This window comes from Rhipicephalus microplus, chromosome 3 (assembly GCF_043290135.1).
Source record: "Rhipicephalus microplus isolate Deutch F79 chromosome 3, USDA_Rmic, whole genome shotgun sequence".
In the NCBI taxonomy this organism is placed as follows: domain Eukaryota; kingdom Metazoa; phylum Arthropoda; class Arachnida; order Ixodida; family Ixodidae; genus Rhipicephalus; species Rhipicephalus microplus.
Window position 1 is genome coordinate 282,791,692 of NC_134702.1, and position 24,575 is coordinate 282,816,266.

At 48.6% G+C, this 24,575-nt stretch overlaps 1 protein-coding gene across 1 annotated transcript in view; it reads left to right on the forward strand.

Annotated features, from left to right (window-relative positions):
- The first annotated feature begins 430 nt into the window (after positions 1–430).
- Positions 431–24,575, forward strand: part of LOC119167765 (uncharacterized) — a 219,787-nt gene continuing 195,642 nt past the window's right edge. Inside the window, exon 1 of the mRNA XM_037419295.2 lies at positions 431–568. The gene's annotated coding sequence lies outside the window, so the exon portion shown is untranslated. The remainder of the gene's footprint in view (positions 569–24,575) is intronic.

Sequence of the window (24,575 nt, forward strand, 5' to 3'; positions counted from 1 at the left end):
TTTGTCTCGCCCTGTTTAACAGAACTCTCGAAGCACAGCCGGATGTGTTCATTCAGTGCCGGAAACGCTGGACTGACGCCTTCCACAGTGCTGCTCGTCTGTAAATCTGTAAGAAAAATAATACTGGTTGTGGGTCGAGCCACCGAATGGTTGAGGGGGCCTTAAGACCTCGTTCTCCCTCTGTTGTTAAAATAAAGTTTCTTGTATGTATGTATGACTGGTTCCTTTGTGTAGTCACGCGTCTGTGCTAGAAACCGAGAGTTAGAAAGAATTCGATCGCCACCCTCCACCTGCAGCACAGTGTCGGGCAACAAGACAATGAAACCTCGCCACGCGCATCCTGTTGATCGTGGCAACCACCTGTTTCCTAAAGGGAACACTATGGGTAACTATAGCGCTCCTCTTTGCCGCTAAGCAGCTGTGCTTCCTGCCAAGCTTCACACTGAACTTTTAAACTTATTTTTCAAAGATACTCTACGTGCAGTGCTTAAAAAGCAGATCACCCTGTATGGCGCATAAAAAGGCAATCGATTCCCAATAAGCTCTACGCGCTAGCAACGAACTACAGGTAAGCTCATTTTCAAAACCCTAATTCATGGTTAACCTCGACGTCGAGTGATATATATATATATATATATATATATATATATATATATATATATATATATATATATATATATATATATATATATATATATATATATATATATTTATATATATATATATATATATATATATATATATTTATATTTATATATATATATATATATATATATAATATATATATTTATATATATATGTATGTATATGGGGAATTTTGTGTTCTCCCATAACAGCAAGAGAACAACTTTTGCCGCCTAACAAAACATTTTTCAGAAAGCGGCATAGCGCAGTGGTTGGTGAGTTTAACTGAAAATTCTGAGGTTGCAAGGTCGAATCCTTGTGCTCACGTTTTTTTACGAGTGTTTTCTACATTGTTTTTTTATACAACTATTACTTTCGTTTTTTTAGTGGCAGCTCGTCCCGGTGGTTCTGACGCCCCTTCGCGCTCCATCATTGCCTGCACTCCATAATGCACCATGTCCCACCAATATTTCCAACACCATATTGCACCAAAATGGTGAATGGTGAACCCACCATTCATATTGTAAACGTTTTTTCAATAGGGCTGCCTGACTTACAAACCAAAGTGCTTGCCTTAGACACCCTTGATCTAGCGCAGCCAACACCGCTCACAGCACATTCAGGCAGCTGTCAAATTGTAGACATAATCGCCACTGATCTTCCGTCTCCGCAAATTAAGCTTCACAGCATCTTCTCGAGGCCTACCAGAATATTTTCGATTTTAGTGACTGGCCTGTAGTGCAGTCTTCTTTACTCCAGCATCACATACTAACAGGTGATGCCAACACTGTTCACCGCCATTCCTACAGAGTGCCTTGTTTTGAGCGGAGCATCATTCAGAAGGAGGTGAACAATGTGCTAGCGAAGAATTTTATTGAACTATCATCCATTGCCTCGGCATCACCAGTGGTTTTAGTTAAAAAGGACGAATCGTGGTAAGTTCGTGTGGACCATCGCCACCTTAACAACATCACAAAGAAAGACACCTACCCTCTGCCACGAATTGATGACGCCCTTGATTTCCTCCATGGTGCTGCCTACTTTCTTCCACCGACCTTCGTTCTCGTTATTTACAGATTGCCGTGAACCCCATGTACCGAGAAAAGATGGCTTTTGTAACACCTGGTGGCCTTTACCAATTCAAGGTCGTGGCTTTTGGCTAATGTAATGTCTCCACCACCTTCAAACGAATAAGACTCCCTGCGTCATGGATTGAAGTGGTGTACGCGTCTTTATTATCTGGAGGACGTAATTGTGTTTGCTTTAACTTTTGAAGCGCACCTTAAAAGACTCCGAAATTCTTGAATGTATTCCGTCTCGCCGGCCTTTAACTGAATTCATTCAAGTGCCGGTTTGGTCGCTGCCGGACTACAAGCCTTGGTCATATTTATGACGCTAACGGTGTACAGCCTCACCGAGATAAAGTTCGAGCTGTGAAGAATTTTTCTGTGCCAAAAAACGCCAAATATGTCCGCAGTTTTGTGGGGCTGTGCTCATATTTTTAGTGGTTTATCAAGAAGTTTGCGGAAATTGCTCGGCCCCTAATAAATTCATTCAAACCAGACTGGACATTTACCTGGGGTGCCCCGCAAGCAGAAACTTTCTCTGACCTCACCACTTTGCTCACTTCCTCTCCTGTACTGGCTCACTTCGACCCTACTTCGATGCCAGTGGTTACAATGCCAGTGGTTACGATGCCAGTTCACACCAATGCCAGTGGTTACGAAATAGGCGCTGTTTTGGCTCAGCGACAACGTGGGGAGCATCGCGTGATAGCTTATGCCAGCAGGCTGCTGCCCCCTCGGAGCAGAATAATTTCCTCACAAAGTGCGAATACCTAGCGTTGGTGTTGGCAGTCGCAAAATTTTGCCCTTACTTATACGGCCGACCATTTATAGTTCTCACCGACCACTATGCTCTTTTCTGGATCACCTCCCTCAAACGTCCCACAGGTCGTCTCTCCTGCTGGGTATGCGTCTCTAAGAGTATTCTCACACTGTAGTGTATAAGTCACGAAAACTGCACCAAGATGGCGATTGCCTGTCACGCTGCCCTGGTGCCGAGTGGGACTCAAATAGCACTGATTCTGTTGGCTGCGTCCTTTCTACCTCACAGCTGCTTCATCTCGGTGACTAGCAGCGGCGCGATCCGGATATCAGTCGCTTAATACAACAGCTTGAATTTTCACCGAACGACGCTTCTGTTCGCATGTTTACCTTAAAGGACCACACCTTATATCGGCATAATCTATCACCCACCGGTCACGACCTACTTCCGGTCATACCAAAGCACCCGCGCTCCACAGTTATCCACGAGCTCCGTGATGCGCCAACCGCGGATCACCTTGTTGTCTCTCGCACATATCACCGTGTGCGCTGTCGCTTATACTGGGTTCGTCTTTGGCGCTCTGTGCGTCGTTATTTCAACGCTTGCAAAATTTCCCAGTGCCCCAAGAAGCCGTCGGGACTGCCTGCCAGGTATCTTCAGCCCATCAAATTACTATCGGAGCCCTTCCTCCGTGTTGTTTTTGACCTTCTCGGTACCTTCCCAACATCCGTCTCCGGAAACAAGTGGGTCGTGGTTGCTACAGATTACGCGACCCGCTACGCAGTTGCACGAGCCATGCCAACAAGCAACGCTACGGACGTCGTAAGTTTTCTATTACGTGATATTATTTAGTGCGCGGAACTCCTTGTCAACTGCTTTCAGACTGAGGCCGTACGTTTCTTTCTAAAGTGGTTGATATATCCTGCGTTCCTGCTTTACCCCCTCTAAAATTTTGACATCGTACGACCCCCAGACAAACGGGCTTACAGAATGTTTTAACGGCACTCTGACGGATATGCTATTTGAAATACGTTTCGACCGACCATTGTGATTGGGAGCTTGCACTACCCTACGTCACGTTCGCGTACGTTTCTTCCCGGCATGACACTGCTAGGTACTCCACATTTTACCTCCTGTTTGGACACGAACGAACATTGCCGACGACAACAGACAGAGGGTGCGTCCTTTGTCGAGTGCCACTTTTCTTCACATTGAGTGTCATCCCATCCTGTGCTTGAAGTATGGAAAAGAAACAGGCCCTGCCTGTCTTTCTAACATTTAAATCTATGTACAGAGGTACTACATTTCGCTCCCATGGAAATCCAGCTGGCGAATGCGGGAACCAAACTCGCGACTTCGAATCGCAACACCTCAGCTTGCTCACCTATAGGTGAGTGTTGCTTCTGTACGTATAAACGCTCAGAGCGAACACGCAGCCTAAATCTGTTGACATTGAGTGGCGACGAGAATCCAACCGCCATTAGCTGAACAAAATACTTGGGGGGGGGGGGGGGTCAGGGTATTGTACTTCAACTGTGGTGTATTAGGCTAGCAAGCTCCGTCGCTGTCGCACTACAAAGGGTTGTCTCGGAAAGCCAGTGCCCAATCTCGATACGTACAGCGTATGTCTCAAATGAAGAAGTTTTTTAAGGGCACAAAACAAGGACAAAATGTGCTTTATCTTTTTTCCTTAGCGCTCATCGTTTGAACTCTTCTGTTCGGTCCTTGTTTCTTTCGCTTAAAATATTTGTTTCTTAGTTCCGTGCTAACTCGCCCGAGCTTCCGTCCTTCTCAGTGGATGTCTGTTGGCTGTATCTTCAGTTTAGAAACGCACTTCCTTTTCGTAGATATTCAGTTAAAATTCGTAGATATTCAGATCGTAGATATTCAGTTAGAAAGAGAATAATAATCGTTAAAATGTAGTTTTGATCATAACTGACGCATGAATGGTGTAGAGGCTAGGAAGCTCGCTGATGGTCTCCCATCGCTGCCACCAGTTGTTAAGGGTAGAAGGAAGTAGATGGCAAGACCGGCGAGCTTCTCTTTAGGGTAGCTGGCACCCCGCCGTCGTCCGCTTAGCTGATCATCGCCAGTGAGGAGACGCATTCGTAAGCGGTAGAACGAAGATTTATTTACATTATAGAAGAAAGATAGGAACTCTACAGGGATCGAGAAGATCCCGCATTATGTACAACAGAGGTTCAGCTCATGATTCCGCACAAGATTCAGCCCCGTTTACAAAAAACTTCTTCGCCTTTTATAACCCGCTGTCACTGCTGTCCGAAAGAGGCGCTGATCACTCTTGCCACAAAGCAGGAGATGAAGTCTTCGGGATACACCCACCAGAAAGGGTGCCGATATTGCGCCGCTCTGCTGGGCAAAACGGTCCAGTGGTAACAGGAATGCACCACACAAACACGCACCTGTCCAAAGCCTTGAAGGCACCACAGGGCGAGGAGCAAGAGCCCGGAGAGGGAAAGTTGAGCTCATCCGGGAAGATAACCACTAACCCCACCGTCAGCAGCGGTCCCAGCTGCTTTCAGCTTCAGGCAGTCCAAATGCTCGATACCGGTGAACGGCTTTTTCGACGCGTTCCCACGCTTCCGGGCTGTTGGTGCACTGAGATTGCCTCGCGTAGATGAAAAAAGCCGAGTCTTAAGCAAGCTTACCACAGTGGTGCAGTTCCCCCTCTGTACGAGCCCGTGCAACGAAAGGCCTGCCTCGCGAAGCTTTCGTTGAGACCCAACTGCTTTCTGGAACGTCTACCAGACAGCATCTTGGAGACTGGGCGCCGATGCGGTTGAAAGCCTCCCCAGTAGGCCGGTTTACGCACAATGGCGTCTGCCCAGATGAATTGCTGGGCCAAAGGTAACAGCTCCTTCACCGCCCAGAAAATCTCGGCTGGCCAGCGCTCCCAACCGCTGGGCATGAAGAGAATGGCTGGTGACAAGAACGATGGCCTGGCTTGGACCCTCCAGCTGCAAACTTGTAACCAACTCCCAAACCATCTCCCAATCACAGCGGCAAGGCGAAAAACACAACACAATACCATGCCATAGTCAAGTGCATTAGACTCGCTCAAAACCCTCCAGGCTTCTCAAGAAGCACAAACAATAGAAAAACCTGTACGCTAAAATTTTGAGACATTTTGGTGCCGCCAAAGTTACAGCCTTCATAGACGTGGAGATGCTTGCCAAAGATGGAACAAAATTGCCGTGCGAGAAAGCACACAAAGGCCACCACAATTTGACCCCAATTAACCATAAACACTCTCTTTCAAAGCTAACCCCCTACCATCCGCACTACTATGTTGCAACTAACATCTGTTAATTTTTCATTAACCCAATAAAACACAACTACGTGGTTTTCACACGAACGCTGCCAGACCTAATACACAATGTATCTGTGCACATTCTTCATTCTCTCAATACATACCTTTAAGGCGTAATCGAGAGTACTTGCCTGTAGCACACCCTGATACCAACGAAACCTCACTCGCAAGAGATCAAACTGCGTTTTTACAAATCCGTGAAAGGTGTTTATTGCTTCAACGTTTAGTAAAGCATAACGCTTTTCTCAAGATATCGCTTGAACTCTGAGCACTCACTAAAATAGTAAGAGGAAATAACCCTCACATACTACCACGCTAGTTAACGGAATGTAGCCTCATGCCAGCCCATGCTTTTAAGGAACGCACAGGACTATGCTATGCGCCCTAGCACGACTTCTTACTCTCGTTCAAAGAGCGCTAGTATACTAACACGCACCTGATTATAGGCGATATCCCTAAAACATAGGCATTACTAAAACTCATCTGAACGTAAATACTGACAAAGAACCGCACGCAATGAAAACTCTTGATGCCAAACATGTCAGGTGCCTCTAACATAATTTATGTAGGCTTTGGGCCAAAACCCTGTATCAAATTATTCTCAAACATGAGCATTTTGAAAATCGGTTTTGGTTTTATTCTAAAACCTACTTTAACAATGCTCATTTACTCTCTTAAAATGGTCTTTTATGCTCATTTACTCTCTTGAAACGTTAGCAAGCTTTCAAAGATAGCGGGCGAACCAAACTTTATTTACGACTTACGTGCTCTTATATCCAAGAAAAACTCATTGCAGTAGTCAACTGACTGATGCGGGTTTTCGCTTCCGCATAACGCTTAACAATTTGCATCAAAACTCTTACAATGCTTACAAAAACTGTAGAAGGGAAAAAAATGTAGCCATAGAGATGACAAAGGAATGTTACTTCAAAACCAAAAATAAGCAAACAAACATGCTTCCCAGTAAATTCCTGTGTACCTCTCTCCAGCTTACAGCTGTCCCTCATTCTTCAATCCGACACGTGGCGGTTGCGGTCTTGTCGGATTTCGAAAACACCCGACAAGGCGAAAAACACAACACAATACCATGCCATAGTCAAGCGCATGGTATACCTGCTCCCTGCTGAACTGTAGCGTTACGCCTCATTTGCGATTTCGGTGGGCTTCTGTTAGTTCGGCGGAGGAGATCCGAGCAACACGTGGGAAAGTGTGGCCATGTCCTCTTTGGGCTCCCTGCCAAGCAGTGTTTAGCTACTGTGGCTTTTCTTCTAGATGTCGACACTCTTGTCCACGAAAAGCTCTAAATCTTCACCGCGCATGCCTTCGCGAGGACGTGTGCTGTGGATTACCACTTCCTCCCTGGCGTCCTACTGCACGACACAGAGGCCTCTTCGTCGAACTAGCCCATAACCTACCCTCTTTTCTCTCTCCCCAACTCTTGCTTCTTCCTTCTTGCCTTCGCTTTGTCACGCGCGTATGCTTCACTTATTTATGGCAACGTTTGCGACCGACCCTTTTCTCACAACTAGGAAATTGACCTCGAGTTGCGTCCTCCCTGGTTTTACAGCTCAAGGCTGCTTCTGCACCACCTTCCGCACTACTTCGGCGCTTCGATTTCCTAGCACTGTTGTCATGTCGAACCGGTTCACTTGTGCTAAATCTGCACTCGCGCACGCCCTGAACGTGCTGTGGGTAGAACGGAAAGACCGGCGCTCTCCATGCAATTCCATTCGCGAACCCGCTTTCCTCGTACTTTTCGTTTGATTGCTCGGACGCACGCAAACTGACTTAGGCGTCGATGCAAAGTTTCTAGTACTACTTGCTACGCTCAAAGGTTTTGAGCATTATTTTACACGCGTAGTGCTGTTTGTCTCCCTCACGGCTTTGCAACGTCTCTTTCGTCTGAGCCGCTTCTTGCGGCTCATCGCCGAGCCTTCCGATTTAATCTCAAGCTCGTCAACTCTCTCACAGCTTTCGTCTGCTGTCTCATCCGCACAGTCTAAACGTTTTTCGATCGATTCATCTTTCTTTTCACACAGTGCACTGGCGGACAGCTTGACGTGCTTCAGAACGGTGCAGCTGCTTCCCTTCGAAAAATCTCGCTCGCATTGCTGACAGCTGCCTACAACTGCACTGTTCTTCTCACTCTCTGCTTTCGCTGCTTTTGAGCTATCTCCGGTGTCCTTGCCTACTTCGACATCGTTTGCAAGATACACCGTCGCGACAAACACAGTTGAGGTCTGTACCAGCTTTTCTACAGCTATACTAGCTGTTTCGCTATCAATTAACTACCTCAAAACCTTGTCGCACTCGCTCTGGCCTTCGTCGGCCTCTTTACTCTGCGCAGCATCTTTCGCAGGGCTCAAATTTGGTTCCTCATCCAACCTACTGCTGTCTTTAAACGTGTTAGACTTATCTACGGCTATAAACTACACCTCAATTTATTTTTTTCTCGCACTTCTTGTGAGCTACACTTAGAGGTGGGTGAATTTTCCGCCGCATTGCCTCCACTTTCTGTTCTAATAATTATATCTCCAGCTCCCTCTGCTTCTCTCGTTCCATTCCTTTTGTTTTTTTTCTTTTTCCTTTTCCTTCTCATCTCTTTCGCGTTCACTTTCTCCCTCCTTTATTTTCTGTTTTTCGAAAATCTCTACCGGGTTGTAATCTTCTCCTCAATGGCTTTTTGCGAGATCAGCCTCACAATCGGTGTCCTACCCAGTCCTTCCTCTACTTCAATGCCTAGATGCTTACTCACAGCCAAAAGTTCAACTCTTAGCATTGCCTTCCACGCAATGATTGCCGTTGTACTTTGGTCCTGCGTTTCACACATAATTGAGTGATCCCTCTACCACACAAATAGGTGATCTCCTAACGCACACACAGTGCAGCTCCTAATCGATTCACACTCACAAAATGAAGCCTGGAAAGCTATAGCAAAGACCAAGAACTCACCACAGCACAGAGCCATGTCGTCAAGTCAATCTCACCGCTGCCAACCAGTTGTAAGGGGTAGAAAGGTCGCTGATGGCATCCCACGGCTGCTACCAGTTGTTAAGGGTAGGAGGAAGTAGATGGCAGGAACGGAGGGCTTCTCTTTAGGGTAACTGGCACTCTGACGTCATTCGCATAGCTGACCTTCGCCAGTGAGGAGACGCGTTCGTAGGAGGTAGAACGCAAGATTGATTTTAATTATTTATTTATTTCAATACCCTAAAGGCCCAATTGGGCATTACATAGGGGGGGGGATTTAAGTGAATACATACATTTCAAGCAACATGAATGGAAAACAGAATACCAAAAAGTAACAATAAAAAGGAAACAGCGAGTAAATCGAATGACAGCATCAAGTCAAGTACGTTCACCAACATAAATCGAGTACATATTCATTAGTACAATAATAATGAAAACACTTAAGAAAATTGTATCGAAGAACACTGAATAAGTATCGGGAGCAAAAACAGCAGACGAAACGAGGGCAATCAGAACACAGGTCAGCCATATTTTTCACTATGCAAATAGCCCTGAAGCATGGAGTTAAATATGGAAGGATCTGTAATTTCGGTGATTTTAGGTGGAAGAGAATTCCACTAAATTATGCATAATGATAGTGGCGAATTTTGAAACTTCTTGGTCCTAGCAAACATGGGGGCCACCTTGTGCGCATGATCAAGGCGGGGTGAAGTATGAGGGGCTGGAAAGATATGAAACTGGGGGAAGGATGAGTTGCTGTGATAAAGTTAGTGAAAGAACGATAGTCGAGTAAGTCGCCTGCGCATGGCAAGTGTGGTAAGGCCAAGGTCCGATTTTAGTAAAGAAACACCTATGTAACGCGAGTAGGATGATGAGATGAACCGAGCAGCTTTATTCTGTACCATTTCGAGCATGTTAGTAAGACCGATTTGGTGAGGATGCCATATGATTGAAGCGTATTCTAGGGATGGCCGAATCAATGAATTGAAAGCGTGCAGTCTTGTGTCCTTATTAGTGAAATGCAAGCGACGTTTAAGGAGGCCGAGTTTCTTGAGAGCCTTATTAGTAGTATATTCTATGTGAGCAGTCCAGCTTAGATCTGAAGTGAGTATTACGCCCAGATACTTAAATGACGTGACTTTTTCTATTATCGAATCGTTTATTTTATAAGAGCTATAGCATACAGAAGTGATATTAGTAAACATTAGGTGCTTGGTTTTTTCGACATTAATTTCCATTTGCCATTTGCTGCACCATTCCCCTAACCTGGTAAGATCCTGTTGTAGTTCTGCAACGTCATCTGTGCAAGTTATTTTCCTATAAACAACGCAATCGTCCGCAAAAAGACGAATTGATGAACTTATGTTAGATGCAATCTCATTAATGTATACTAAAAAGAGAAGAGGACCCAGCACACTGCCTTGTGGCACACCAGATGTTACTCGGGTAGGATGAGATATGTAGTTGTTAAGTTTAACTGACTGAGACCTGTTGTTTAGAAATTCTTGTATCCATGCAGTCGTTTTCTGGTCGAGGCTGAGGTGACGTATTTTTAACATTAGCCGGTTATGGGGAACACGATCAAAAGCCTTGGAAAAGTCTATGAAAAGCGCGTCGATGCAGATGGACATATGAAGAGCTGTGTGCAGGTCTGTCACGAGTTCGAAAAGTTGAGTCTGACATGATAATTTTTCTCGAAAACCATGTTGGGTTTGAAGAAGTAAATTGTTACGGTTGAGGTGACGCATGACCTGGGAGTGATGATGTGCTCTAGAAACTTACACGAAATGAACGTGAGTGAAATCGGCCTATAGCTGTTGGGGTGATTGATGTTACCATACTTAAAGATGGGTACCACGTTAGCCAATTTCCAGTCATCTGGTATACAACCAGAGTCAAGGGATTGCTGGAAAATGAATGCAAGCAACTTAGCTGAATGTTGACAGGTTAATTTAAGTAGTTTGGCGCTGATGCCATCGGCGCCGGGACTGGTTTTAAGGGGAAGTCGACTGATAACGCTAGCTACACCGTGCTCTGTTATTAGGATTGCTGGAAAAGGGTATTCAATGGGCAGTTGTGACAGTGAAAGAGAATCATTCAGTGGAAGTTCGTCAGTGAATACCGTGGTGAAGTGTTTGTTGAATTTTTCAGCGGAGTGTTCTACCGATAAGGTGCTGCCGTCTTCCCTCATTAATACTGCTGTTGAGTGGGTGCTTTTGGGGTTCACGATATTCCAAAATTTTTTAGGGTCCGTTTTCATGAGGTTAGGTAGCGTTTCGTTTAAGAATTTATCTTTCGCTTGAAAAATGATGCTGTGTGTTTCAGCTGAAATGTTTTCGTAAGCTTCCCAATCTTGGGGACAGTTCGAGCGACTTGCTTTTCTGTAAACCCTTTTCTTCTTGTTCAGGGCGCGTTTTACGTCTCGCGTGAACCATGGATCATCTGATCTAGAACTTATTGTTAGTTTAGGAACACAGGTAGCTTCAATTTCTTGAAGTTTATCCCGGAACAAACACCAGTTTTCATTAGTTGTACGGTCGTCAAAGAATTCAAAAAATTCCGCTGCGAAAGTGTGTAGCATACTGTTCATTTTTGTTATGTCGGTACGCGCATAGTTTAGCAACTGTTTTTTAATTTTGATTTTCTTGCGTAGGAAGTGAAACCAAGCAATGGACAACCCTGTGATCACTGATTTCTTCTAGCACGCGTGTGCTACAGATTTCGGGGCTGTTAGTTAGGACCAAGTCTAAAACCCGATCCTTCCGCGTAGGTTTATGTACAAGTTGTGATAAATTGTGATAAAGGAGCAGCTGAAGAAATCGAATACATTCAGATCGATTATTGTCATGAAGGGCAGACAGGGTGGACAAATCGATTTCTGGATAATTAAAGTCACCACCTAAGAATAAAAGCGAATTAGGAAATTTCTGTGTAACTTGTTCAATGGCATCACCAAGAAGTTCTGAAAACTCTGAATTGCTGTCGGGGGGTCGATAACAAGCGCCAATGACGCAAGCAACAAGACCTATGTGACATGATGCCCAGACTATTGCGAGAGGTGAGTCCACTGAAATTGGAGAGGGGTGGTATAATTCTTTTATCGCAACAACCACACCACCACCTCGGGAGCCGGTTCTATCTTTGCGGGAGATGACGAGTGATGATGGTAACGAAAGTTCGCTGCTTGTGACGTCCTCAGACAGCCACGTTTAGGTACCGATAATGATTTCTGCAGAGCACGTGTGCATGGTGGCTTTTAAGATGTCAGTCTTATGGTATAGGCTACGGAAGTTAGACAAAAGCATTGAAAATGAGTCAATGGGTGAAGGGCGCTGATTTTGTGACGCTAAGCATCATTTAGCAGATTGTTCGGGGTCTGAGGACGCCTGAACCACTGAGCCAATGGCTGGGTCAAACTGGTAAACCTTGCCTTGTAGGTGAAGTTTGTTAAAACGCACTGAAAAGTGGGCGTTGTCAGTGCGGTTGCTCTTAGCGAAGTCCCAGAGTTTTTTTCTTGCGAATTGAACACTCGGCGAGAAATCTTCTTCAAGCCAAACTTTTGGTGTCTCCAGGTTTTTAAACTTGTACGAGTTGCGCAGGGCATCTATTTTAGATTTAAAGTTAAGAAACTTAACAATAGTTGGACGGTGAAAGCTGGGACGACGTTGGCCAAAGCGGTGTGCCCTTTCGATATCTCCAGCTGTAATCTTAAGGTGGTCAGTGAATAAATCCCTGACGATTTGCTCGGTCTCTGTGTATCCTTCGTGATCACCCTCAGGAAGGCCTTTGATGATAAGGTTGTTCCTCCTCATTCTGTTATTCATATCGTCAACTATTTCAACTAGCTGTCCACTTGTCCTGCTTATATTGGACTTGACTTCATTCACAGATTCAGCGACAGCGTCAAAGTTGTCTTTGAACTTTGCCACGCTGTTCGAAGTTTTTTTTTAATGGCCGTAACACGAGTCTTCAATGCAGTCAAGTGCTGTTTGATATCGTTCAAGCTTTTTGTTGTCTCGTCGTGACATTCTTTTATGAGGGTGACCACATCCTCATTCCTGGGGCCTGGGTTAGCTTCCACGTCCCCCGCGCAGAGTAAAAGCAAGGTAAGACACGTTAACGCCAAAAGCAGAGACAGCCTTGGGCATAGCGCGCTGATTGCGGTTAGTTTCAGCTGAGACTGAACATGGCAGAAGATTTTAGGTGCACTACAAGCAGAGAACGTGCCGATTCGAGCGCGATAAGTACACAGGTCAACACCCATCGTTACAGAAATTGCGGGCATCCACAGCCACAGAGGTTATTAGCAAAAAGGCTAACCAAATAAACAGCCTACCTATAACAGGAGAAGGCACAGGTCAAGCAAGGGGACACTCGTGGCCGCGAATCCCAGTTGGAAACCGACTGTTCGGCGTTAATAAGGCTTGTGGTGGCGCTGCAACCATGTGATGTCACGGGGTGCGTCACAGCCTTTTCCGGTGCTCAGAACAGGCTGGATGAGATGGCGGTTTCGCGTAGCTTTCGTTGATCGGCTGATTCCTGGCGGCAACGAGCAAACTGCACGGGTCAGGATTCAATGATCTATAACAGGAGAAGGCACAGGTCAAGCAAGGTGACACTCGTGGCCGCGAATTTCCATTTACATTAAGAAGAAAGATAGGAACCGTAAAGGGATCTAGAAGATCCCTCATTATGTACAACAGAGGTTCAGCTCAGGATTCCGTACAAGATTCAGCCCCCTTTACAAAAATATGCTTCGGCTTTTATCGCCCGCCGTCACCGCCATCCGAAGGAGGCGCTGATCACTCTTGTCACGTAGCAGGAGACGAAGTCTTTGTGGTCTACCCACCAGAGAGGGTGCAGATATTGCACCACTCGGCTGGGCGAAACGGTTCAGTGGTAACAGGGACGCACCACACTAACACGCAGCTGGCGCACGCCTTGAAGGCACTGCACGGCGAGGAGGTAGAACCCAGAGAGGGAGAGTGGAGCACATCCGGGGAGATGGCCGCTAACCCAACTATTAGCAGTGGTCCCTACTGCTTTGAGCTTCAGGCAGCCCAAACGCTGGATTCCGGTGAAAAGCTTCTTCGACACGTTCCCACGCTTCCGGGCTGTCGGTGCGCTCGGATGGCCTCGGGTAGATGACAAAATCAGAGTCTTAAGGAGGCCGGCCACAGTGGCGCCGTTCCTCCGCTGTACGAGCCCGCTTAACAAAAGGCCTGCTTCGCGAAGTATTTGTTGAGACCCGACTGCTTCCCGGAAGCCAACATAAAGCGTGGTGGTCGGTCACAATGATGAAATGACGGCCGTGCAGATAAGGACAAAATTTCTGCACTGACCAAGCGATGGCGAGGCACTCCTGCTTGGTGATCATGTAGTTCCTCTCGGCTGCGGAGAGGACGCGGCTGGCGCACGCAACGACTCGCTCTCGTGAAGAGTGGTCGCGCTGCATGAGCACGGCTCCTAAACCGTGGCTGCTAGCGTCTGTATGCAAGAACGTCGGTGCACCTTCGTACAAATGAGAAAGTACAGGGTCGGTCATGAGGGCACTCTTCAACTTGTCGAAAGCCGATTCACATTTCTGAAACAACTGAAAGGGCGTACCAAAAGCAAGTAGCTCATGGAGTGGTGGGGCTATGGAGGCAAAGTTTTGTATGAATCCCCGAAAGCAAGAGGCGAGACCAAGTAAACTTCGCAAATCTTTTGGTTTGTCAGGGCGATGGAAGCGAAGCACCGCAGCAGTTTTTTCAGGGTCTGGACGAATTCAGTCCTTGCTCACAACATGACTGAGGACCTTGATAGATATACTGGTGAAATGGCACTTCTTGGTGTTAATTTGAAGACCAGTGCCCGCAAGGCAAGTCAGGACCTCGTCCAACTGTTGCAGATGTTGAGGAAACGCTGATAAAAAGACAACAATGTCATCGAGGTAACATAGGCCAGTCTTCCATTTCAGGCCACGCAGCACGGCGTCAATCAAGCGTGCAAAAGTTGCGCGCGTATTGCATAGACCAAATGGCATAACATTGAGTTCGTATAGGCCGCCCGGGGTTGCAAACGCAGTTTTTTCTTTACCATGTTCGTGCATGTGGATTACCAATAGCCGGAACGCAATTCGAGGCTTGAAAAGAATACAGTACCTTTTAAAGAACCGAGGGCGTCGTCGATACGTGGCATTGGGTATACGTCCTTCCTAGTCATCTTAGTGCTTGGTAATCGACACAAAATTGTACGGAACCGTCTTTTTTATGCACCAGAACGAGTGGAGACGACAAAAGACTTGTTGAGGGTCGGGTTATCTCCTGTTGCAGCATATCGTCTACGTTTTCCTCCATGATTTTTCGTTCGGCTAGAGAGACGCAATACGAACGGCGATGCACAATGGACGTTCTGTCGGTCTGAATACGATGTGCTGTAGCAGTTGTCTGGCCCAGGCTGAATGAATGAACGTCAAAAGAGTTTGCATGCTTTGGCAACAAATCAAGCAGCTGCTGCTTCTGCGAGTCTTTCAAGTCTTTGTTGATGATTCACATAAAAAACAGGGCGATGGAAGCGAAGCACCGCAGCAGTTTCCTCAACTCGCCCAAGCAACCACGTTAGCTACTTTGTTGATGGCTGCTGTAAAGACCGAGGAAGCAGCTTGATCTCCAGGATGGCTTTTAGAGGAGGCAGGGGTAAGAGACACGACGCACACAAGCTCCAGATCGGCAACGCAGGCGACCGTAGTGCCTCGCGGCCGTAAACATTTATCTCGTGTGATGTTCGTAGCAGCGAAGACATCTGATCTATTGTTGAAGCGAGCCACACCTGATGCGAGAGCTATGCCTTTATAAGGTAACGGGGCGATGGAGTGACCAAAATGTCACCTAAGTCGACGTCGTTGGACAAAACTTTGACCAATTGATGTTTGTGTGGTGGTAACTTGATGTCTACAGCAGCGATGAGTCAAAGTGGCCTGTAGGTTTTGTCACTAGGGCAAGTGGTCTGTGTCAGTAAGATCGACGACACGTTGTGCACAACAAATAGCCGCGGAAGCAAGGAAAGAAAATTCCAGCCTAAAATGAGTTCGTTTGAGCACGGGGATAGCACAGCGAATTCTATATGATGAAGAAAGTCGTCGATTAACACACGGGCAGTACAGAGAGCGTGAGGTCGAATCATTGTTCCCTGGACTGTAACCAGTGTTGGTCCATCATAAGGCATCGTGACTTTTCGATGACGGGTACACAAATCAGCACGAATAGTATAAAACCCAGCCCCAGTGTCCACCATAGCATCAACTTCCACTCTCTCAACTGTGACTGCAATCATATTATAAGGGCGCGCTGGAGGAATTGGAGTCTTGTGTTGGAATGCAGTTTTTCCTCAAAAAACTGCATTGCTTAGTTTTCTGGACGCCGGTCAAAAGCGAGGGAAGCAGGCTGAAGAGAAGAAAAGGAGCGACGGTAGGGTGACGGTGAACGGCGTCGGGTTGATCGATGACTACTGCGCAGTTCACCGGATGCTGGCGGAGATGCAGACCGTCGCGGCGGTGACGAATAATGACGGGCCTTGTACAAAGGTCCTGCGGTATAGTTCCTTTCGCGTATGTCATACCCTCGGTGCTCATCTTGCTGGCGCTTGCTGCAAAAGCATGAACTGTGACCACGATAGCCGCAATAATAGCACGTAGGGCGAGTCGATTGATAAGGAGGGTAGTAGCTTGCGTTAAATGCACCAGGAGAGAGAGCAGTGAGAGGGACAGATGATTGCTCAGGCGGTGGTGATGAAAAGCTCGCAGGAAACCTTGAGGGAGGTGCGGCAGCAACCGACGCGTATGTTCGTCGCGGCGACGTCGAGCTGACGGTACCTGATGGTGCGGCGACGGCAAGTGAGAATGATGTTAGAGTACGAGCGACAGTACGCTGTAGGTGGGCCATGTGGGTCATGGACGTGAGTTTCTCCCTGATGACGTCTCGGAATGACGTTGAAGAAGACTGAATGGAACACACTAAGAGTAGTGTTAATCCCATTGATTCTAATTCTTCGTGTATAATCACCCTTATTGTGTCTCGTAGGTTTGTATCCACTGTAATACGGGCCGCGTCACTGTCCGGTTGTGGGCGCATAGACTTAAGTTCTTCGAGGCGCTGATAGGTTGTCGCAACGTCAGCAACGGTAGCCGGATTCTGGATTGCCAGGGCATTGAATGCGACGGGTGCAATCCCCTTAAGAAGCTGGCCTTCCTTGTCTGACTCTGTCATTGGGATGTACACCCGGCGGCAAAGTGAAAGGACATCCTTGATGTAGGATGTATACGACTCCCCGATGTGCTGTTTCTGAGTTGCGAGAGCTTTTTTTGCGAGAGCCGAACGAACAGCCAGCGTGCCAAAGACATGGCGAAGCTGATCTGAAGGCTGACCAGTCGGAGATATCGATGAAGTGATTGAGGAACCACGTCTTCGCGACACCCGTGGGTTAGAATGAGACGTGAGCGAGTTTGTAGGTATTATCCCACCGGTTAGCAGCACCGACACGTTCGAAATCGTCCTGCCATTCCTTCAAATCTTCCCCGCGCATATCAGCGAAGGGATGGGGCTCACGCTGGAGGCTGTTAATGACGGGAAAAGGCGCGGCACGCGGTGGCGGAGTGGGAACGGCTGCAGCACCAACCTCTTCTTGGTGCGACACATTTCCGGACACCTGGCCCAAGCGGCGACCTGAACGTAGCTCCAGGGGGTAGAGTGCTCGAGAGTATGACGGGGGATCTAGCAGCACACTCCACCACGTATGAAGTCTTGGTTTGGAAGACCTTTATTAGGCCCGAGGAACTGGCAGCCGACAGCTGAGATGAACGAACCAAGATGATGATGCTACGTGACAACGATGAGGAGGCATGAGCAACACATGATAATGATGATAATGAAAAGATGAAGAGGATTGACATACTAAATGCCTCAGTATGTACGTTATCATTAGGAGTGTTTTAATATTTTTGTGGGTATTAAAAATTTCTCTTTCATACAATACATTGCACGTGTTTTTTTATGTTTAATGTACCCACCTTGCTATGGCCATAACGGTCAACAATATTTGGAAATAAAAAAATAAAAAGTAAGATTGGAAGCTAAAAACACCTTGATTGGGCATTGCAGTGTATAACTGCTGCCGTAGACGTGCGAATTTCTACGGTACGAGCCGCAATGACTCACTGTCAGAGTAGGTTGGTCTTGATTATCAGACTGATACTACTCTCATTTTGTTTTGCTAAATCTCGGTTCTATCAATGCCGTTTGTGGAATACATTGACAAAACTTAATCAACCTTCAAGGAAAGCATAAACGCACCAAGGGGGCATCCATCAATGGGCTGGAACCTTTTTTCCCGAAATTGTTGCATGCCCCGCCCTTTGCCCCCCCCTCCAGGAGCAAGCATAGGTAAAACACGACGCCTAATTTGTGTGCTCCCTGTCCCCCTGCAGGATCAAAGTTGTCGTTTGTCCCCCCTAGCAAAATCCTGGCAGCGCCTCTGACCCACGTGATCAACGTATGAATGTCTTATCGAACTCACATTCATTGCCTAAGAAAACTGAAGCTATATATGTGTATCACATAGATGAGAATACTGTAGTGGAGCATACGCACCAACGCTCATGCGCCTTCGGAAGACAACGAAAAGCCCGTGCTCTGATTGCGCGAGAACCTGTGCCGCCTTTGCCAGACTTGCTGTTCGCCCATTTTCCGTCGTGACCTCGTTGTGACTCCTCTGTTCTAATAAACATCATCGCATTTGGTGGAGGCTGCTGAGATCCCTAAGCAGACCTGGAGCTCCGCTCTCGCAAGTTGGCCGAAATACTACCGTACAACATGACTGACGCAGTCGCCAACCAGCCCATCCCAGCACAGCCAGCACCATCGGCTGCCCCGTCGACCTGCCCCGGTGCTACCCGTCAGCGGGACCCACCAATCTTCAGCGGCAGTGGTGAGCAAGACGTCGAAGACTGGCTCTCCTTGTACGAACGCGTGAGTGCCAGCAACAAATGGGACAACGACTCTAAGCTTGCCTATGTCATCTTTTACTTGGCTGACGTCGCCAAGCTATGGTTCACCAACCGCGAAACCGCCATCGCCAGCTGGTCCACCTTCAAGACCCTCGTGACCGAAGCGTTCGGCCGACCAGAGGTCCGCAAGCTCCGCGCTGACCAGCGTCTGCGCCACCGAGCGCAGCAACCTGGTGAGACCTTAACTAGCTATATTGAGGATGTGCTCGACCTCTGCAGGCGTGTTAACTCATCCATGCCTGAAGCAGAGAAAATTCGACATATTCTCAAAGGCATCGAGGATGGCGCATTCCAGATGTTGCTGGCGAAGAGCCCGACCACGGTGGCACTCCTCGTAAGCCTGTGCCAGAGCTTCGATGAATTGCGTCGTCAGCGTTCCATCGCCCGACAGAGTGTCCAATCACCAGATTCGATCTCTGCCGTCGCACTCGCCAATGGCAACGTTCACCAAGGAACTCTGTCGAACCAGATTAAAGACTTCATCAGGGAGGAAGTCGCCCGACAGCTTTCCCTGCTGCCGCATAGTGACGCGCCCACGACAAGCCTCCCTTCGAATAAGCAGCAGGCCATACACACTGAAATTTGCAATGCACTCCCTACAGTTCCGGCCTCTTACCCGTGCACTTCGGTGCCTTCTGATCTCTCAACTGCTGGCTACGCACCAACTGCGCCGCCTTCACCTCTCAGCTACGCAGCTGTGGTTGCGCGGCCCCCACCGCATCCAGTCGCCTTGTCGGCTCCACCTCCTCCGGCCTCGCCTCCAGTCTACAGGCCCCCACCTCGCTTTTTCCGTCCATCTAATGAGTGGCGCACCCGAGACAATCGTCCCATCTGCTTCGCGTGTGGCATCGCTGGCCACATTGCACGCTTCTGCCGCCACCGTCCCAAGCCTGCGCACGCATACTTCGGAGCTCCTACCTACGCACCGCAGCAGACCACCACGTCTGCATATGAACAGAGGCACTCCGACTCAGATCGCCACCCATCGACTGCTCGTTTTCCATCACCTCGTCACCGATCGCCATCGCCTATGCGTCGTCGACCACCTCTTGAGGAGGGAAACTGATCAGTGCAGTTCTGGAGGCAAGAACTGCAACTTGTGCGCAATTCCCAAGGCCTCCATTTTCGCCGCAAAATGTTGTTGATGTCGATGTTGAGGGAGTCGCCACATTAGCGGCAATTGATACCGGGGCCGCCGTTTCTGTGATGAACGCAAACTTTTGTAGGAAACTGAAGAAAGTGACCACATCTCTCAGTGGCTTGGTACTGTCCACGGCTAGCGCGCAACGCATTCATCCCTCGGCTGTGTGTACGGCGCGCGTCGTCATCCGAGACGTTTTGTACGTCATACAGTTTTTTGTTCTACCATCTTGCTCTCATGACCTTATCCTGGGTTGGGATTTCTTATCACGTCATGAAGCTATCATCGATTGTTCCCGTGCCGAAGTGTCCCTTGTGCCAACATGTGAATTTCCACCACCCGACCGCTCTCCTATGCTCTGCAAAGTCATCGCTGATGACGACTTCACCTTGCCTCCTGAAGCTTCGGTCCCTATTAGTCTTTCATGTCTGGCGCAACCTGACGGCACGGTGGTGTTTACGCCATCTCCGGTTTTTACTGAACGCAAGGGCATCGTTCTCCCATTTGCTGTTCTTACAATTGCGTCTGGTTTAACCGTAATGCTGGTCACCAACCACTGCAACTACCCCATTGGCTTACTTCGTGGTGAAACGTTAGGATATGTGCAACCTGTCGACCATATCGATGATATTATTCTTCCCGACGAAACGCCAAGTCACATTGCTGCAATCACTCATGCGTCTGAGCCATCAAGTTCGTCAGCCTTCGAATATGCTATTGACGCAGACCTTCCCCTCTCACATCGCCGCCAACTTGTTGCTCTCCTTAACAAGTTTCGTTCTTTTTTCGACTTTCAAGAACCTGCTTTGGGCCGCACCACCACTATTGCTCATACTATTGACACCGGCTCACATTCGTCTGTGCGACAGCGTCCTTACCGCGTTTCCGCCGAAGAGCGCCGCGTCATTACGGAGCAAGTAGATGACATGCTTAAACGTGGAGTCATACAGCCTTCTCAAAGCGCTTGGTCATCACCTGTGGTTCTGGTCAAGAAAAAAGATGGCACCGTACGATTTTGCGTGGACTATCGCCGCTTAAACAATATTACGAAAAAAGATGTCTACCCGCTACCACGAATAGACGATGCTCTTGACTGTTTACAAGGCGCCGAGTACTTTACATCTTTGGATCTGCGTTGTGGGTATTGGCAGGCGCCAATGGCTGAATGTGATCGCCCTAAAACAGCCTTTGTAACGCCGGATGGCCTATATGAGTTCAAAGTCATGCCATTTGGGCTCTGCAACGCGCCTGCCACATTTGAGCGCATGATCGACACCATCATGCGTGCCCACAAGTGGAAAACCTGCTTATGTTACCTGGACGACATCGTAGTCTTTTCATCTGATTTCCCGACACATCTTGCTCGCCTGCACGAGATTCTGACGTGTCTAACTTCTGCAGGCCTACAACTTAACTCCAAGAAGTGCCACTTCGCAGCACGAAAACTAACCATCTTGGGACATGTCATCACCAGAGGCGGTGTTCTTCCGGATCCCGATAAGCTTCGAGCTGTCGCTGACTTTCCGTTGCCAACATCACTGAAAGCCCTAAGAAGTTTTGTCGGTCTCTGCTCCTACTTTCGTCGCTTCGTGCGCAACTTCGCGTCCATCATCGCACCTCGCACGAGTCTGCTTTCCAACAGCAAAGGCATATCTGCATGGTCCCCTGTATGTGACGACGCATTTCGCCAGCTGCGCCGCCTGCTGACCTCACCACCTATTCTTCGTCACTTCGACCCTGCTGCGGCCACAGAAGTTCACACTGATGCAAGCGGCGTTGGTCTTGGCGCAGTTTTGGCACAACGGAAAGGCACCCAAGCTGAATACGTAGTCGCCTATGCAAGTCGCGCTCTCAAGAAGGCTGAATTGAATTACTCCGTGACAGAGAAGGAGTGTTTGGCCATAATCTGGGCGTTGACGAAGTTTCGCCCGTACCTTTACGGCCGTCCTTTCGACGTGGTCACAGACCACCACGCTCTATGTTGGCTGTCCACCTTGAAAGACCCGTCCGGACGCCTGGGGCGTTGGGCACTTCGATTGCAAGAATACGACATCCGTGTCGTATATTGTTCCGGTCGCAAGCATGCGAATGCCGATGCACTTTCGCGATCGCCATTAACACCAGATGTGGCTTCTCTGTCTCCCCCTTTTACCACCTTGTCACCACTCGACACGACTGACATGCTTTCGGAGCAGCGTAAAGACCCACACCTTGCCTTGTTAGTCGACTACCTTACCGATCCGTCTGCTGTCCCTTCCACGAGAGCGCTACGCCGGCAAGCAGCCCACTTTTCCTTACGAGACAACATTCTGTACCGCCGTAGGTGTCCTGAAAACCTACGAAAGGCTGCGCCAACGCTATTACTGGCGAGGAATGTATCGCTTTGTGCAGAAATACCTTCAGTCTTGCACCACTTGCCAACAGAACAAGACACCTCCGCGGCACCTTACTGGCATGTTACAGCCGCTCCCGTGCCCGGCTCGCCCATTCGACCGCGTGGGTATAGACCTCTATGGCCCCCTCCCACATAGTATCTCTGGAAACCGGTGGATTATTTTCGGAGTCGATCATCTGACACGCTACGCTGAGACTGCAGCTCTACCGGCAGCGACCGCCCACGAAGTTGCACTCTTCATTCTCCGCAGCTTCATTCTACGCCATGGTGCTCCGTGGGAATTACTCAGTGATAGGGTTCGAGTGTTCCTGTCGGAGGTCATCCAAGCTATCCTCGCTGAATGCAACATTATCCACCGGAAATATACCGCATACCATCCACAGACAAATGGTCTTACTGAGCGGTTCAACCGCACACTTGGCGACATGCTGAGGATGTACACCTCCTCCGACCACACTAACTGGGACGCTGTCTTACCTTTTGTTACCTTCTCTTACAACACCGCGACGCAAGCGACTACCGGTTTTTCCCCGTTCTTTCTATTGTACGGCCGCGAACCTTCCCACCCACTCGACACTATACTACCGTATCGCCCTGATGCATCTGAGTGCCCCCCCTTTCGGAAGTCGCCAGATACGCTGAAGACTGCCGTCAGTTGGCTCGGTCTCTGACAAGTGAGGCTCAATGCCTACAAAAGACTCGACACGACGACGCTCACCGCATAGCTCCTACATTTCGTGCTGGCTCCCTTGTGTGGCTTTGGGTGCCCCCGCACGTTCCTGGCCTGCCTTCTAAACTTCTGGCCCGGTACCATGGTCCCTACCGTGTCATTGACGCGACCTCCCCGGTGAATTACGTCATCGAGCCATTTACACAATCACCAGATTTGCGCCGTCGAGGACGCGAGACCGTACACGTCGACCGTCTCAAGCCCTACTACGACCCCCTCATTGTGCCTACTTTCTGAGTCGCCAGGATGGCTACCCGTCACCCCGGGGGTATTGTAGTGGAGCATACGCACCAACGCGTATGCGCCTTCGGAAGACAACGAAAAGCCCGTGCTCTGATTGCGCGAGAACCTGTGCCGCCTTTGCCAGACTTGCTGTTCGCCCATTTTCCGTCGCGACCTCGTTGTGACTTTTCTGTTCTAATAAACATCATCGCAATACCACCATATTCAGTAAATTTTACGCTCGACATGTCGCGATTCAATATGAAGTCTTACAGAAAGTGCGCCAATCACACCTAGTTTCTACCAATGTGGCGCTAACGTTATCAGTGTGCGGTAGAGACTGTACAGTGTGACCAGTGCCTCCCAGCGCGCTTTAAGACACTCGGTGACGCTGCACAGTGTGGCCCACTGCGTTTCAGCACATTGGGTGACACTGGCCAAGCTGTACACTGTGTCCCAGTGCCTCGCAGCGTTCTGTAGTACACCGGGACAGCGTTTTCAGTGTCACCCAGCGCGCTGAAACGCACTGGGAAACACTGGAATTGCTGTTTTTTTTAATAGGGAAGGCGCAAATTCTTACAACATGGGACACATTCCGCAGAAAGTTCCTCGCTGCATTCACGAACGTCATACGCAAGGAGAGGGCCGAAGCACTGCTTGAAACCCTATCGCAGCTTCCAAACGAAAATGTGACGCTCTTAGCGGAAGAGATTACCAAACTCTTTTGGCGCGCTGACCCCGATATGTCTGAAGACAACAGAAGTTCGCTTCCTCAGTAAAGCAGGGGCTATTCGTGGGTCTGATGCGAAACCCACCATGCACTGTCGAGACATTCATTTCCGAAGCGACAGCGGTTGAAAAGACGCTAGAGAAGCACACCTGACCATTCAATCACCGCTCGACGCCAGAGTACTCAGAAACGCAACCACTCTGTTCCGATGACCTGCGCGAGACTATTCGAATGACTATTCGGGAGGAGCTGCGCAAGCTGTTACCCTCAGCACAGCCTCAAGTGGACTTGATCGCCGACAATGTCAGCGAAGAAGTTCGGCAATCGCTGGGGGTTTGCGAAGCCCCGCAGTCTCAGCCACAAGCGATGAGCTACGCTGCTACAGCACAACCGTACGCTCCCCTTCACGCCCACGTCAAGAGACCATACTGTCCCGGTTCCGCCACCAGCCGCCACGACCGTCGACGCCATACCGTCCACCCGCTGGTCAGCGCAACGCTCCCAGAAAAACTGAGGTGTGGAGTGCCCCCGACACCCGACCTATCTGCTACCACTGAGGAGAA